This window comes from Nicotiana tabacum, unplaced genomic scaffold (assembly GCF_000715075.1).
Source record: "Nicotiana tabacum cultivar K326 unplaced genomic scaffold, ASM71507v2 Un00002, whole genome shotgun sequence".
Lineage (NCBI taxonomy): Eukaryota > Viridiplantae > Streptophyta > Magnoliopsida > Solanales > Solanaceae > Nicotiana > Nicotiana tabacum.
Window position 1 is genome coordinate 2,007,560 of NW_027438240.1, and position 7,023 is coordinate 2,014,582.

At 36.3% G+C, this 7,023-nt stretch overlaps 1 long non-coding RNA gene across 1 annotated transcript; it reads left to right on the forward strand.

The window, feature by feature from the left end:
• Positions 1 to 1,567: 1,567 nt before the first annotated feature.
• On the forward strand, positions 1,568 to 3,514 carry LOC107784266 (uncharacterized). Its single transcript, XR_001647655.2, has 2 exons — positions 1,568 to 2,060; positions 2,689 to 3,514. It is a non-coding gene; the product is annotated as an uncharacterized LOC107784266 (long non-coding RNA).
• Positions 3,515 to 7,023: the final 3,509 nt, after the last annotated feature.

Consider the following 7,023-nt stretch of genomic DNA (forward strand, 5'->3'; position numbering starts at 1 on the left):
ATATATATTTAATATTTTTGTATTTCATCACCTTATTTGCTACCTCATCCATGAAATTTCATTTCCGTTTTGTATCTAATGTTGCTAATCGCGCTTATAAAATATGGAAGGAGATCTTTATGTGTGCTTCTTGGAGAGAAAGAACCTTATTTCTTTGGGTTTTAAATTTTTATATGTGTTTGGCTAGTTCCAATAAGTTTAAGATTATTTGGTAGAGATTGGTAAGTTGGGACTTTTCTAAGACATTTCTGTAAGATTCCATATTTTGTAACTACTCATATTGGAATGTCTTTTGTATAAATAAGGATAATTAGGGCTTAATAAGTTATAACTGATATATAATCTATTTATATAAACATTAATCTCCTTCCATTTTATGTAAGCAAAAAATTATTGATTATTATTATTATTATTATTATTATTATTATTATTATTATTATTATTATTATTATTATTATTATTATTATTATTATTATTGTGGATCGGGTTGAAATAACATTCGAAATATTTTCCTAGGCCAAAACCTTTTGATGTTTAATTGTAAAATTTTCATGTGCCACTTGGATCTGTACCCACTTTTTAAAAAAAAATTAACTGATACACAATTTTTAGTAACTTCAGATACATACATTTTTCTCTTCTTCACTGCTGCTTTCTTCTTCTTTGTGTTTAGAATTTTTTCTTCTTCCTCTTCTTAGTTGCAAAATGGATCTATTAAATTTGTTGTTTTAACAATTTGATGATTGGATTTGTTATTTATGATGTTTCAATTTTGAACCCATTTGGAGTAGATTTGGGTATTGAATCGTATGTTGGATTGTTGCAATTCGAAAAACAAGTTTATATTTCAAAACTTCAGATTTTGAATCTGAAGTTGTACTGAAAAATTGAATTACTTGAGATTCGAATTTCTGAAGTTACAATTGAAAGATAGAATAACTTTATATTCGAAATCTGAAGTTGTTTTGAAGAGCTTGAACTACTTAATATTTGAATTTCTGGAGTTGTAGTTGAAAGATATAAGTATTTCAAATTTAATTTCTGAAGTTGTATCGAAAAGATTGAATAATTTCATATCTGAACGGGTACACTTTATAAAGTTTTGTGTAATATAGTATAAATTGGCCGATATATATGCAAATGCCCCTTCACTAATTCCTATTATGAGATTGGCCCAAAATTCCCAATAAATCAAGTTAGCGTTTGGTCATAAATTTCCAAAATTGTTTTGAAAAATCTGATTTGGGTGAAGTTTGGTTTGAAGATAAAAATGTGTTTGGACATCAGTTTTCAAAACATATTTCCCAAATTTATTTTGTAAAAACATGAAACATGACTTATACCCACAAGTTCTAAAAACTATCACAAATACCCAACAGTACCATTATCAATAGCATTTATTACATTATCGCAAATCATAGTCCCGAACATAAATAAATTTGGTACAAAATTATCATTTTTATAATAAATTACATGATACACTATGAGATGACCGAGAAGACGAAACAATATTATTACAAAATAATAAATGGTGGGCTCTTTTATAAAATATAAAAATTTGGGGTAATTTTTTAAAAAATATAATAGTGATATTTTGGCCAAAAATTAGCTATTGAGCTGGTTTTGGATTTGGAATTTTGCCAAAATGTAGGCAAAATTAATGGCCAAACATATATTTGCCAAATAAAATCCAAATTTATTTTGGCAAAATCTATGATTAAACGGGTCCCAAATTCCAGCAAAATCAACCCCAAATAAATTTACCAATCTTCCTCCTCGTCAAATCCTTTCCGGCCACCAGCGAATACACCTTTTCCTCTTTCAATTTTTCGACCAACTTTCCTTATTTAATATTTTCTTTCCTTTCCTTTTCTATTTTATTCTCTTTCCTTAATTCTTCTATAGTACCAAATTTTATAGCATAATCTCCTCCTAATCACAAATCAGAATGTTTCCTTCCCCTTTTCCACTCTCAAAAACAGATTTTGAAGAGAAATTGCGAAGATCGGGGTAGATTTTTCTTTGAAGAATCCGTCCAAGTTCAAGATGTCACAAAGTAGGTAAAAATTATGAAATTTCTCTGTTATTATTTTTAATATATTTCCCACTGATTCGTCCTCTCCCGTGTATTAAATTTGAGTTTCCAAAATCTCGATCTTGTACTCTTCTTCTCAAAACTTTCTCTTTCTAACATGAAGTCTTGTTCTGATTTTACTTGCACTTTATTATTTACTGAATCAGATCCTTTTTGTTTGTGAATATGGAAGAGGAGTTAGTGATGTAAAACGAAATTGGATGGTGTAAAATGTTTTAATCTATCAGATTTGAAAAGGCTTGATATTGCAAAATATGGAGGCTTATTCCATAGCTGAAGATACCAAGAGTGCATTTTACCAATTAAGAGGAGTTAGTGATGTAAAACGAAATTGGATGGTGTAAAATGTTTTAATCTATAAGATTTGAAAAGGCTTGATATTGCAAAATAAAGAGATTTTGTCGCTCGGTTTCTTCTTTTTATTTCGTAAATGCAATGCAAATTTTTGTGTCTGCAATGTGTTTACCTTGCTTGAAAATTACTTGATGTGTGGCTATAATACATGGTTTAGCATACTATTCGCCTTGCATTTTATACACTTTAATGATAAATTATACTTTATTTGCTCGTAATAAAGTCAATTTTATGTGTAGGTGAATTGGAGATGAAAGTAGAACAAAATGGATACTTAAAAGTCGAAAGCGTACTCGGGAGCAGTTGAAAAGAAAAAGCTGGCGAAGCCAGGCGTTATACCTGGCGAAGCCAGACCTAGATCAGGCCTTATACCTGGCGACGCCAGGCTTGTAGCGGGCGAGAGACTTGGCGAGGCGGGGCAGAAAGAGAGATTGACCAGGCTTTATACTTGGCGACGCTAGGCCTGGGGCGAGGTCCACCAGGCGTTAAGGCCTCGCGAGGCCAGGTCTGGGCGTGCACAGCCCGAGTTTTGAAAACTTATTTCGTCTCCGGGTTTGACTAGAACTTTGTTTACACGTTTAGGTCTTTTCCTACACATATAAATAGATATAAAAATGCCACTTTGGAGGACTTTTGCAACTGGAGGCAAGAATAGCTTGTGTAATCAACCGTTGAGAGTTAGAATCATCGATTTCTGCATCCTTTCATCTTTACTTTGTACTTTACAACAACAATAACAACAACCCAGTATAATCCCACTAGTGGGGTCTGGGGAGGGTAGTGTGTACGCAGACCTTACCCCTACCATGAGGTAGAGAGGCTGTTTCCAATAGACCCTCGGCATCCTTCCCTCCAAGAACTCCCCACCTTGCTCTTGGGGTGACTCGAACTCACAACCTCTTGGTTGGAAGTGGAGGTTATTTTGTACTTTAATTATACAAAATATTTGGGATATTGTTATTATGGGTATGAGTAGCTAAACTCCTAATCTAGGGTTTTGATGGAACCTATTGAAGGATGATTTTCTTGTTACGTTAATATAAATTTGCCGTAGTATTTTTTCTATTTGTTCAACTATGTTATTCATGTGGTTGATTGAAGGGCCCTCAATTAGTTGTGCCTATTTAGTATGTACTACTCAGGAGAAAGTGCATATTTAGGTAGTTGTTGAACAACATCACTCCTAACGTATATGAGGGATCAATACGAAGGGTTTAAATATAGGATTAGGGATAACAAAACCTTGGTGCGATCTGAGTGAGCCGTACTTAATGCCAGCTAGCGTAATTCGCGAGATTATGTCTAGTAAATTGTGGTAATTACTTGGGAGAGTGTTACGACAGTCATAATGCTCATGATCGATAGAGAAGACTTAGGCGAATTTATAGAAAACGTAGCGGAAAATATTCTAAAAATAGAGGAAATCACAACCTCAGATCATTCCAATTCTTGTTTACAAACCGTTCATAGTTAGTCATTTATTATTGCATTTTTATTATGTAATATTTAATTAATAAACATCTAAATTATTATTTAAATATTTCTGAATATTGATTGCATGAATTTGTGCGGATCTAGCAGCTGTGGCTGATAGGTTAATTCCCTGTGGGATTCGACTCCGAACTTATTAGTCGGAATATATTTACGACGATTACTTAGTCCTTTTTATAAGGCATAGTTGGGCGTGATCAAATTTTGGTGCCGTTGCCGGGGAATTAACGGTGTTATTAATTACAGTTAAAAGTAGTGCTAGAATTCTTAGCGTAGTCAATTTTCTTCATTCTAAATCAAATACATTGAAATTCTAACGTTTGTAGTCTTGGGTGTTATAGGTGCATGCCTAGAAACTTCTCAAGAACTGGTGAACTGCTCGAAGCATTATCAGATCCTGAGAAAGTTTTCAAGGCACTAGATCGTGCAAACAAGAAAAGCAAACAACAACAAAACTTGACAGAACAAATTGAACCAGACATGGATGACAGAATAGAAAATTCAATCAACAACAGAAACAATGTGAATGAACCAAACAATCAGGGTGTGGTGCCTCTTGTACTAGAAGCAGTATTATATGATTGGGCATAACCCACCACCGACAATCTGGCAACCGCAATTGCAGTCCCTCAAATACAAGCAGAATCATTTCAAATCACAAACAATATGCTACATTTGTTGCCGAACAAGGGACTATTCTCAGGGTCACACATTGAAGATCCTCAGCAGCATCTGAAGAATTTTCTGTTGATATGTGTCACGCAATGGCAACCTAACGTGACACCGGACGTAATAAAGATGATATTGTTTCCATTCTCGGTGACAAGAGAAACTTAGACTTGGCTTAATTCACTCCCCATAAACTCCATCACTACTTGGGAGGAATTAGTCAAGTAATTTTTGAATAAATTCTACACACCCAATAAAACTACCCAACGGATTGATGATATATTGAGCTACAGGTAGAGACAAACAGAATCACTACAAGAAACGTGGGATAGGTTCAAGGGTATACTGGTTAAGTGTCCACATCATGGCATTCCATATCAGATGTTGGGGTAGAGATTCTACATGGGACTGGCTGACGGCTTAAAGGCCAATGTTGATGCTTCAGCAGGCGGAGTATTTTTGAGTAAAACATTCGGAGAATGCAAGATCCTACTTGATAAGATGGCCCAAAACTCAGGATGGATGACAAGAGCCTCTACGATCACTCCGGTAGTTCACTCAGTGGCTTTGGACCCAAACAACTCCATAGCTGAGAATATAGCCACTCTAATGACACAAATGAGTATCCTCACCAAGAAGATTTATGAATCATGCCAGAAGCAGCAGGTTCACATAGTTGACGTAACTAATGGGGGCTTATGTACACCATGCTTTAACCAACCATATGTTTGCTCATGGAGTGCGAAAGGTGACAACCAGCACTATCAGGAAGATATGAATTATGTAGCCAACTATGGGGGACAAAGGCAAGGTGGTCAGAATTGGGGTCAACATAATCAACAATATAGACCAGCGCAGCAGCAGTACAATAACAACAGCAATCCTGGAGCTATGCGGCCACTGGGTCAAGTTGTGCCTTACCAAAGGCAACAGGATTACAACCAGCAAAATCAACAGCTGACTTATCAACAACCTAAACAACAACAGATTATGAGACTACATGATGGTTTTACTGAACTTAAAGGAATGCTGGATAGCTCCAATAGAATGCTGCAACAACTGATTGGGTCCATGGGAAAAATGCAACAAAGAGTAGACTCGCATGAATCAGTAATAAAGGGTATTGAGATTCAATTAGGACAGATTTCTATGGCTCTAAACAATCGTCCCCAAGGGACATTACATGCAGACACACAAGTCAATCCAAAAGAACAAGGCCCGAAACAGATTATGGCAGTGAGTTTACGAAATTGTAGATACCTAGATTTGGGGCAAGAGATGGCTCACGAAAGTCGACCTACTGAAACACTTGTGCCAGTACCCATTGAGATAGATGATTCAACAGGATTGACAGAGGTGACGGTACAACATGCACAAGAGAGCAAAAGCAAAGAAAAAGAGGTTGCGAAGGAGACCAAGGTAGCACAAAAAACATCAGTAGAAGCAGTGCCTGAGCAAGATAAAACTCAAATCACAGGAAAGAATCGACCTCCAGCACCTTTCCCCCCAGAGATTGGCCAAATATCAGAAAGATGAGTAGCATAAGAAATTCTTGGAGATGTTGAAACAAATTCAGGTTAGCATTCCATTGATTGACACCTTAAAGGAAATGCCTGATTATGCAAAAATGATGAAGGACTTGATGTCTCGTAAGTTCGACTTTCAAGACTTGGCCACGGTTATACTGACTCAGACATGTAGTGTTGTTGTGACAAGACCCATAGCTGAGAAGTTATCAGATCCAGGGAGTTTCACAATCCCATACACAATAGACAACTATGTGTTTGCTAAGGCACTTTGTGATTTGGGGGCAAGTATAAACTCGATGCCCTTGGCTATCTACAAAAGGTTAGGCATTGGAAGAGCTAGACTCACCTCCATGTTACTATAGTTGGCCGACCGGACAGTGAAGAGGCCCCCTGGTATCCTTGATGATGTATTAGTACATGTTGGGAAGTTTGTGTTCCCAGCAGATTTTGCCATTCTAGATTGTCGGGTTGACGAGAAGATTCCCATAATTTTGGGAAGACCATTCTTGGCTACTAGGAGAGCTTTAATCGACTGTGAGACTGGAGAGCTCAAAATGAGACTAAATAATGAAGAAATAATATTCAACGTGCATAAATCTATGCGGCGACCAAGTAAATTTGCTAACTGCTCTCTAATAGAAGTCGTGGATATAATTTTGGAGGAAGATGAAACCTTGAATGCTAAAGACCCTCTAGTAGCTTGTCTCATGAACTTAAATAAAGTAAATGGAGAGGATTTGGCAGAATAGGTGTTGGCTCTTGAAGGCCAAGAGTTTTGGAAAAGAGAGCTCGAATTTGAGCCTTTGCACTTAGAAGAAAGAAATATTCCTCCAGCTAAGCCATCGATAGAAGAGCCACCAAAGTTGGAGCTAAAGCCGTTACCAC